Source organism: Pteropus vampyrus, unplaced genomic scaffold, assembly GCF_000151845.1.
Source record: "Pteropus vampyrus isolate Shadow unplaced genomic scaffold, Pvam_2.0 Scaffold86, whole genome shotgun sequence".
Classification (NCBI taxonomy): Eukaryota; Metazoa; Chordata; class Mammalia; order Chiroptera; family Pteropodidae; genus Pteropus; species Pteropus vampyrus.
In genome coordinates, this window is record NW_011888867.1 from 2,737,764 (window position 1) to 2,748,822 (window position 11,059).

Sequence of the window (11,059 nt, forward strand, 5' to 3'; positions counted from 1 at the left end):
ACTCTTCAGAAACAAATGAGTTCAGGGGATGATGTCCTGGAAGGGTGTGGACGGGACCCAGAAACACAGGGTCCCCAGGGAAGGCAAGGCTCCCTCAGCGACATCTGGGTCAGGACCCAGACAGCTGGAAGAAACAGAACAGCTCCACAAATACACCAAGCCCCCTTTCCACCCCAGGGCCTTTGTACATGCTATTCCCTCTGTATGGAATACGCTTTCTCTGCCCACTACTGCTCCCCCTCAACCCTTGGCCAAGTGGAAGCCCTCCCCAAACCCTTCCCAGCCTCCACCCCCAGATCGGGTCGGTTCTTTTCTGTTATACACACTCAGACTGCTTCTCTTGGTCTGTAACTATGAGCTCCTACATGTGACCGTGGGAATTATGTCCTCCTCTTTGAGCCAGACTGACCCTCCTGGACGGCGAAGGTCTGTGTCACCTACTTAGTACAGAACCTGGCACATAGCAAGTACTAAAAAGCAAAATAGAACATAAGGTACCACATAAAACAGAGTTACAAGACGACACGTTCAAACAAGACCACCCTCCGCACTGAAAAAAAAAAAAAAGAGAGAGAGAGAGATTCAATTCATTTATCTACTGATATTTCACCTCAGATCACAAAGGACTGAAGGGGACTTTAAAAATACATACAACTGCACCCCCAGAAAAGGGGGAATAAAATAAATAGTTTTAGGAATGACAGCAAAAGGAAACTTGATTTAGATAAATAGTAAAAATGCATTAGAAATGAAATGAAACCACTCAACAAACACAAAACAAATGGTTCATTTCTTCCAGAGGGCGGGAAAAAATCAGTTGCCTGCTCTGAAAAATGGCAAAAGGTGCAAATTCCTGAAAACATTCTCTAAATAGAATAGTCACGAGGTTACTATGAAAATTTTAAAAACCGTTATAAAGGTTGTACATTTTGGAAATAACACAAGATTTGCATTTGGGACACCTGGGGTTCAAGTTCAAGTTTGGCCACAAAGTAGCTGACGTCCTAGGTGAGTCATTCGTGATCCCGAGTTTCTACCCTGGAAAATGCAACCGCCTCCCTCCTCTCTTTCCAGCTCTGTGGTTCTGCTCTACAGTGACAGCAAATGTGGGCAGAGGTTCTCTCTCCCCCTTTTCTAAACCAGATGGCAAGAAACCTTTTTTTTTTTTTCCCCCTCCCACCAACATATCTACTTATGTGTCAAAACGCTTCTCAAGAAGGTTCTCGGAAGCAAAGTGGGTAACTGCTTAGCTAAGGCGAATCATTTCCCCTCAGGAGGAAAGAAGCTGTCTACGCAGTTCATTTGGGAGAACAGCCAAGAGTCAAGGACAGACCCGTCCAGCCCCAGGAGCTGTGAGCAATCCCCCGGGGGAGGAGCATGACCATAGGGTGCAGAGGTGAGCTGCATCCAGCACCGGCTCCTGCCGCTTCACCAGCTCCAGTGAGTTACACCCTGGCATGTAGGTGAGGGAGGCCCCACATTCCTTTGGCATAATGACATCATAATGTCACAGTGATCGAGGCCTCATTCTCTCCTGACACAACCCTACGCAGGCACTCCTGCGAATTCTACATTAATGAGGTTAGTTTTATCCTTTTGTCTGCCTGCCACGCTGAGAAATTTTGTCTACATTTGTCTGCCTGCCACGCTGAGAAATTTTCCCTACATTTGGAGAGTGTGAACACAAAAAGACGACCTGTGTTAAGATACAGGTTATGGGAGTGTTCGGTGAATAACAGCCCCAAAGATGCCTGCGTCCTAACGCCTGAAACCTGACCATGTTAAGTTACATGACAAAGGGCAACTCAAGTCACAAGTGGAACTAGGTTGGTAATCAGTTGACCTTAAAAGAGGGAGGTGATCCTGGATTGTCCAGGTGGACTCAATGTAATCACAAGGGTCCTTCAAAGTGGATGAGGGACAAGATTTATCGGGATGATCACTCTGTAAGTTACATATGTTTCTAATCACTGTGTTGTACACCTGAAACTCATATAATATTGTATGTCATCTGTAATTGAAAAATAAAAAATTATTTTAAAAAATTTTTAAAAAGTAGATCAAGGAGTCAGAACAAGAGGCAGAGTGACTGTCACTAGGTTGGAGTAATGTGATGTGAGAAGGCTTTGAAGATGGAGAAGGGGCCCTTAGAAACTAGGAAAGGGAAAATAAACAAACAAAACAGATGCTATCCAGAGCCTGTAGAAATTACTGCAGATTCCTTAATTTTAGCTCAGTGAGACCCAGGTTGTACTTCTGACCTACAGAACTGTAAGATAATAAATCTGTTACTTAGATTGATAAATTTGTGGTAATTTGTTACAGCGGCTGCTCTAAACTGTGTCTCTTGCCCTCCAAATTCATACACTGAAGTTCTAAACCCCAGGACCTCAGAATGTCACTGTATTAGGAGATAAGGTCTTTAAAAAGGTAAAATGAGGTTATTGGGGTGGACCCTAATCCAGTGACTGGTATCCTTATAAGAACAGGAGATTGGGACACAGACACGCATGGAGGGATGACCATGTGACACCTAGGAGAGAGGCCTCAGAAGAAACCAACCCTGACCGCACCTTGATCTTGGACTTCTAGCCTCCAGAACTGGGAGACAGTACATTTATGTCGTGTTAGCCACTAAGTCCATGATCCTTGCTTATGGCAGCCCTCACGGGCTGATACAGCGGCCATAGGAAGCTGTATAAGACACAGGGATGTTCAGAATTCACTCGGAGGACCCAAAGCACCAGATGGGAGATCACAACCCTAAAGAACAGACTTGGGAGAAGCCAGCCAGGACGGGCAGGCTGGGCGGACGCTTCAGCCTCCGGGCAGGGGTTTACAAACCAAAAGGCACAGGGACAGGTGCTCAGAGGGCTGGAGGTGGGATCACCCACTGCTCTCCTGGGATCTTAAGTTATTTAAAAATATCTACAGTACCCTCCTGGTTTGGGAGCTTTGAGGATTGCCGGGAGCTGGATTTTTGACTCGTGATGATTACTACCCTCTGGGCCCATTCAGCTGGGCCGGCTGGCAGCTGCTTTTGCCCTGTCCAGGAAAAAAGGTTTTGCTGAGCAAACACGATGTGTAAACGGTGTCCCAATGAACATGTTTAACCAGCTTAAGAGAACAAACTGGCTTCAAGTAATTTAGCAGCATTCATCTGTATCCTGACAGTTAATCTGCCTCCATAATTGGGTTTATTTATATATTAAAGGAAAAGTCACCAAAAATGATGCATAAATTATTTTTGAATTTTCTAATTAAACGATATACATCTATTTGGGGGAAACTAGACAATACAAAGTACCCAAAAGAAAACTAGAAATATTCCAGAATACCTCCACCTGGGAATAACTAAAATTCACATTTTCTCCTCTCCTCCTCCACCAGCTTTCAATAGACTTTGGAGTCAGAACTATATAAATTTTAATCCTGCCTTCACCACATACTTGTTGTATTACCTTGAGCAAGGTAGTCTATCTCAAATTTTTCATCTGCAAAAGGGGATAAAAACAGTATTTAGCTTATATGCCTGAAGTTATTCTGCAAATCCAGCACCTGGCACATAATAAACACTTAATAAATGGCAGTGGTTATGAGCTGTGCAAGAAAGAGTTAACGGAGCAGGCGTGACAGCTATGCTTTCTTTGAAAGGCCCTCTTGCAAGGCTAGCCCCTGGCTGGCATCTGGGAACTTGGGTTTGGGGAGAGTTCCAACATTTTCTAAACATAAGAGTGAGTCTCTATGCTTACACTGTTTGTGCAAACAATAGGGTTTAGGCTGAACACTTGCTTTCTTTCTGGGAATCAGGAATCTGGGTACATGCTAGATAGAAGGGTGCCTACATGAATTGTCCCTAATTAAAAAACAAAAAACAAAAACAAAAAAAACAAAAAAAAACAAAAAACAGGCACTGAGGTTCTAATGAGCTTCCCCGGTTGGCAGCATTTCAGCTGTGGGACTCCAATGGTGAGGGCTCCCAGAAGTCTGCTTCTGGTTCCCCCAGACCTTAGCCCATGGACCTTTCCCTGTGCTGATTTTGCTTTGCATCCTTTTGCTGCAGTGACAATGACCACATGTTGAGTCCTCCCGGGAACCACAGCACCTGGGGTGGCCTCAGGACCTCCCGACACGTGAGCACATCTTTGGAGTTGGGCTTCGGGGTTCCAATCCCGGTTCTACCACGTCTCACTCAGGTTCCTGGTGGGACTCGGAGGGCCACCTCAAGCGGGGGACGTAAAGAACCTCTAAAAAAGGTTATTTCTTGAGGTGTGGGCAGGATCTAAGGAAACCAGTAGGGAACAGTGCTGTACCCTGGAGCTACTGGGAGCTGGTTGTTAGCAACTGGTAAAATAAATGGTGGTGGCCGGGGCCTGGATGGTGACCATTGTGTTGGCTGACGATGTGGTTTTCTTGTGATTATTTCTCTATTACTATATAGCCATCTTCAAATAATCCAATAATATTCATTCTGAAAAGGGGGGAAGGAAGGGAGGGAGGGAGAGAGAAGAGGAAGGAACTGATCCTTGGCCTTCTAAAATTTGACCCTCCTCCTACCTTGTCCTTCTACAGGTGTTTCCAGCATCTGACACGCGAGGACCATCCTGAGATTAAAGCCGTAATCAGGCGCAAAGGCCCTGACTTCCCTCGTCTTCACTTCTACTCATCAAACTTCACGTGCCGAATTTCATGTCACCTTTCTTGGTGAGGTGTCATGAGGAAGCTGCCCAGTGGGATCGGAGGGCCCCCTCTCTCCTCCTCAAGCCTGACCCAGGCCCCACACCCTGAACCCCTAGTTAACTCCTACATGCAGGGCTAATGGACATGACATCCTCCCCTCCATCAACCTTTGAATGCCATGTGTGTGGCGTGGCCACCCAGCACACAATGCTTTAGAAACCCAGCTCCTCGTCTCTCCCACTGCAGCCCCGTTCATTCCCCAGAGTGGGTAGAAGCAGAAGGTATATACACGAGACTATAAATCGGAGTAAATCAAAGACAAGCCTTGGGTAATGAGGCAGCTGGGAGCCCCGGGGAAGCTCAGCGGTGTCCAGAATGCAGATGCTTGCAAGAACTTAAAGGCACAGTCTCGAAGGGAGCCGCGAGAGGGGAGGTCAGCTGGCTTCAACCCAAGAGCAGTCATGAGGGAGCAAATCAGGTAAAGGAGAGATAAAGAGTACACATTCGGGCAGGTGATACTGGAGGGCATTTGAAGGGAAGCCAGAGGCAGAAACACGAGGAGAATTGAACCAGTTCCTTAAACTCCCTGGTTGCCCACAACAACCCAGTTTCCTTGTGGTTATTTACATAATGTTGCAATTGTCACTGCTATTTGCCTTCTATTGCAAAAGGAGACCCAGCATCAAAAGAACAAACTGCAGAGGTTAATTCGACTCTCTTAACCATTGGCAAAACAAAGCATATTTAATCACCTACTTAACTTGAACATAGAATAAAAAACCCTATTGTGCTTGGAAGGGGGTTTCAGTGGGCAGACGCCTTCCAGCTAGCCACACCCCTCGCCCTCACCTTAAGGGACTGGTCTGCATCACAGGACACCATCTGCTGACATTTGAGAAGAGGCTGCAATCAGAAGGTGATGCAAGAGCTTCAGGTAAGACAAAGCGAGGTTGGAAGCCCAGCTCTGTGCTGTCCCTGGGGTGAGCGACACCTTGGAGCCCCAGTGGCCTCTTCCGCAAAATGGGGATAATGAAAATTTCAATTAGTAAGATTGTGGTGAGAATTAAATAAGATAATACATGTAAACCTCTCCAAATGGCTTAGCACATTCAGTAAATGCTCGTTGTCGTCATTTTTATTATTGCTGTGACTGCTGCCACTATCACAGCATGTCGGTATTCCCAAAGACAGCACTTTGAAGTCCAAGATGGTACAAGGAAGGTAAGCTCCTGACCCGGCCGAAGAACTGATTTAACTTCTCTGCCTGGGTGTACCAATGGCTTTGTTGGGTAGTTAGGTAGTCATAAGCAACAGGGGTGAGGGCCCAGCTCTGTAACCATAGAAACCCCCTTTAAGGACCTCCCTAAAACACCCATTTTGTGCTTATAAATTACCCCTACATCCTAAGGCACAAAGGCCATAAAAGCTGCTAGCTTAAACCAGCCACAAATGTGTGCATAGAAAGTACTACCCTAACCTGCCCTTAACCTTAGCCTCATTATACCATCATTATAATATCATACATATGCCCAGAAGTTCATGAATCTATAACACACTGGATTCTAGGTAAGCACATGCATAGCAGGCAAAGGGTTATATGGCAGCCAACTGTCAGTCAAGGTGACCTCACATGCTGATCCTAAGTACGGCCCTTATAACCAACCTCCCATCATGGCCCAAATATAAACAGACCTCCTCACCCCTGTGCTGTTACAGATCTCTTCGCTGGTAACATGCCCTTCCCTTGGAGTGAACTCTATCTTTTGTCTTTTCACTTCCCAAATTCCACGGGGCTACAGGCTTCCTTGGCATGGCCCATCTCCTTCTAAAATGTACTTTCCATAAATCTTACTTTTTCTAAATCTCGCTGACCTGTAATTCTTGACTGAGTCAGCAGAGAAGAACCTAGGACCCCGGTGTTACCGGGGTAACGCTAGATTTCACATCGCCCCATGGGGTAACAGCTTCAACTAGCTTAACCGAACTTTCCTGGATAGTAATACAAACGGCTGGCCAAGATAAACACATCTGAAGGCCTGATTTAGCCAATTGGCTGGATATGAGAGGCATGACGCATTCCATAACCTGGGTTCAATTCACAAAATAAAGAATAAATCGGATCTTCACCAGAGAAAGTTTCCTCCACACGCGCATGCGCGCACACACATACACGCTCTTCTGTAACTGGGGGCTGTTGTTTATTGCCATCACTGTCTGAACAATAGCATTTTTTTTTTCCAGCAGGTACAAATGCTGTGAACCAGAGCGATCGACTTGCTTTGCCAGCAGAGTCTGCAGAGTAACACGACTGACTTTCAAGGTCAGGTCGTAAGAGACCATGAAGCTTCTGCTAGTTAGCTGGGATACCCACCCTTGAAGCCCAGGAGCTACCATATGAGAAGTCTGAGACTGTCATGTTGTGATGAACCCCAAGCTACACAGAGGAGAAGCTATAGGGTGTCAGAATATATTCCTCCAAAATACACTTCTAAAACAACTGAGAAACAGTGTGTGCAAACAAAACAAAACAAAACAAAAACCTCTCTGCCTTCCCCCACCCCATTTGCATTAAAAACAGGCTTAGACTTTTAAATGCCAGAGGCAACTCAAAGTCCTTTGCCCAGAAATGGTACTGAGAAGAACCTGCATAACGAAACTTTCTAAAACAGCCCTTAAATCCCATTAGTTCCCCCCCACAGTCACATCTCCACGTCTGCAGCCCCAGAGGTCTGAACTCCCTTTACCTTCATCCTGTTGCTTCTCTGCAAATGTATGGCCATTTGTTGAGATGCTGTATAAGCCTCAGGTTCTAACCACCCCTTTAAGTTACTCGGCACTGAGTTTCTCCCGTGTGTGTGTGTGTGTGTGTGTTTGCACGCACGCGCACACACGCGTGCATGCACTGAGGCTGTTAATAAATCTATTTGGTTTTCTCTGGTTAATGTGTCTTTTGTCAGTTTAATTTGCAGGGTCCCCAGCCACTCAACCTAGGGGAACAGAGAAGAGGTTTTCCTACAAGGCCATGTGAGGGCACTCTAGCCCCTTTCCAGGGCTGTCACCCTCACCTTCACCCAGCCTTTGAGTTATCCGCAAAGTCCAGGAGACAATAAGTAAACAAAAAAGCCTCCAGATGATGCCAGCCCCCAGCTATTGCGTCCACCGCAGCCCCAGGCAATGTGGAGCAGAGGTTCGCTTTGGGTCCTGCCTGAACTCTTGACCTACAGAATCCATGAGCATAATAAAATGGGTTTTCTTATGCCACTATATTTTAGATGGTTTGCTCTAACGCAATTGCTAACTGAAATAGTAGGGTAACATTCCTGAGCACATAGCAGTCTCGGAAAGAAAAAGTAAAAACCACATCTTATTTAAATAAACAGAGTAGGCAATTCCACTCAATGGCCATTGCATTCAGTTAGCATATGCCTAGACAAGAGTGAAAATGAACTGGAAGATGTGGATTCTTCTCCAGGGGTTCTCAGCCACGGGAAGTACTGCCCCCTAGAGGGCATTTAGAAATATTTGGAAGAAGATTTCATTGTGCCAGGAAGGGGCTGGTACCAACCTACACCAATTGTCCTGCTTTAAATGTTTAGGGACCCCTGCTGGGAAACACTGCCTGGTCTCAGCTTCAGAGCGCCTGTCATAGTGTGAACGTCTTAAAAATACATATTTCTTTTTGCTTGAACAATGCAAGCTGCCATCTGCATCTGGTTCTTGGAGAAACCATAATCTACTTCAAAATGTCCGAAAATACTGAGCTGCATTTGACTTAGTAAAGACGACTGTCCAGCTCCAAAGTGGCACCTTCCTAAGGGATGGCAGAAACAAATTCTGACTGTGCCTAATTGTCACCTCACTCACTGACTTGTCTAGAATCTCCTTCCCCTGTGACAATAGATTCCACCAGAAGGAAATACAAAGATTCCATAAATATGAATACATAGAAATATACAGATTCTGTAGGATTTGTTTTTAAATGATAAACGCTATAGTCATTATATTCTTTCTAAACGTTTTTAAAATATAACAATATGTTTTGAAGATTTTGTTACTTTGTCAGAATATTAGCCCATCATGTGGGTGAACTGTAGCCAAATATTTACATATTGATGGACACTTAGTTGTCACTTTTTTTCCAGTTTTTTTTTTTTTTTTTTTTTTGCCATCGCAAATAATATGTCAGGGAAAAACTCAAGTCCTTGAATTTTTGACTCACCTGAATGCATTTCCTCAGGACAGGTACCTAGATGAGGACAACTATTTATAATCTTAATAGAGCCTGCAAAATTGCCCTACAAAACGTCCATTCTCACCAACAGTGTTTGAAGATATCCCAATTGTCTCTGGACTTTTCCTGGGCACTTATTCAAAAGTCTCAGGAAAAGAGGTGGGGACCATTTCTGTATGCGTCATATCAGGTAGTCAGGGAAAGAATTCATTCACGTAAATTGAATTCAGTGAGTATTCAGTGTCTTCAATAAAGCAAGCGCATTGCCAGAGGGGTCTCCAAGCAAGATAGCACAGCCCCTACCCTTGAAGAGTTGTCAGTCTCTTCCACAAGCAAATTTCAGACTTTCGACATTAGAACTGGAATAAGTCAATAGAAGAGTTCATGGTCCAGAGATTCTGAGGAGCAAAGATGGCCATGGGTCCAGGTGGTCATGAAGCCCTCAAAAAGCAGGTGTGCCTCCAGCTAAATCTGAAGGATGAGAGGAACAGAAGAGGAGGAGGAACAGAATTCTGGATGGGTGGTGGCTGAGGATGGGGCACAGGAACAAATGGCAAGGGAGAGGATGGTGTCAGAGGGAGAGGACACAACATGAGAGCGGGAGCAGAGGGAGTACGTGAGCCGCGTTAGGGAGCAGAGGTGGCCATGGCTTCTATGCTGCTGAAAGACAGGGAAAGGGGAAGAAAACCCAGCGCAGGGCCGGGCTGAAACCCAGGCAAGTTCTTGCATTGTCAAAGAACATGCATTGCCAATACGGAATAACAAAATGTAACCAGTTCAGAGAGATACCTGAAAAACATTCCACAAATTGCATCTGTATTGATTTTAATAGCGCAGAAAAATGAATTTCATGAAATACATTATGTAACACTTACTTGTAAATCAATGCAAAAAAAAAAACTGTGTAAATGTGTTAGGTGACTACTTGACCAGGACATACAAAGTTGAGGGGAGAAAACAGAAGACAAGAACCATGCTTTCAATGTAAATAGATAGTTATACTATTGTAAATCCTTTTTTAAAAAATAAGCTCTGTGTGTACCTGAATGTGTGTGTGTGCATTTATAGATGAATGTGTATGCGTTTACTGTAAAGTTAAGAAAGAACAACTATTGCAAGAATTAACCACTACATTAAAAAAAAAAATACCTAAGAGCCATTAGTATAAAATGATAAGGATGATAACAATAGTAAATATAATCATCACAAAAAATACAGTATATTTTCATAACCCTTTTGAAATATTTTGACATTGCCAGTGTAATTTTCACAATCACCCTGCAAGGTAAGACAGGGAAGAAATTATAAATTTTTTGATCACCAAAGTAACAAACAAAGCTAATGTGAACTAGAGCAGTTTTTCACCTAGAGCCTAGATATTCTTCCAAGGTCCACGGGGAATATTCAGAAATTGTTTCATTAATTTGCATGCTAATGTATAGGTATGGCAACGTGCATTTTCAGAGGAAGGGGTTCATGCATTCTCTAATGAATTCATAAATCCCCAAAAGTTAAGAACTGCTGGAATAGAAAAAGAAATCATTTGACATTAACAAAATGTTGACATTAACAAAATGTTTGACATTTTTTAAAATGTTAAAGTAATATATGTAATTATTGATGTCCTTTACTTTTAGCTAAATAGATATATGCAAATAATGTACTAGGCAGGACTTCTACTTCTGGCTATGCTGAAGTACCCAAGGCAAAATTTACCCTCCTACCTGATGACTAAAATTGGAAAAGATATACATGATTTTCAGAAATTAGACAACAAGCAGCATAGGAGAATTACCCTTCAAGGAAAAGAAATAAACAAGGAGAGCCCTACAATTTCTTTAACTTACTTCCTGCACAGTTTACAGATAAGAGTTCAGTGAGGGGAAACCAAACAGAGCCTGGTAGTCCCACTGAGTTGAAGAAGCAGAGTTTGGAATTGGGGGAGGTGAAGGTGGCTGGGATTTGCATGACAAGATACTAAAGAGGAGGGAACTGTACAGGCAAAGAGCTCGAAAAATATAGAGAGAGTTCCCTCAAGTCTTTGGCTGAGTATTGATCTGTATGCTTGTGGGAGGAAGCTACTCAAGGGCAGGAAAGAAAAACTAGAGAATAGACATAAAAAAAACACTATGTCTACAAAGAGCTGTG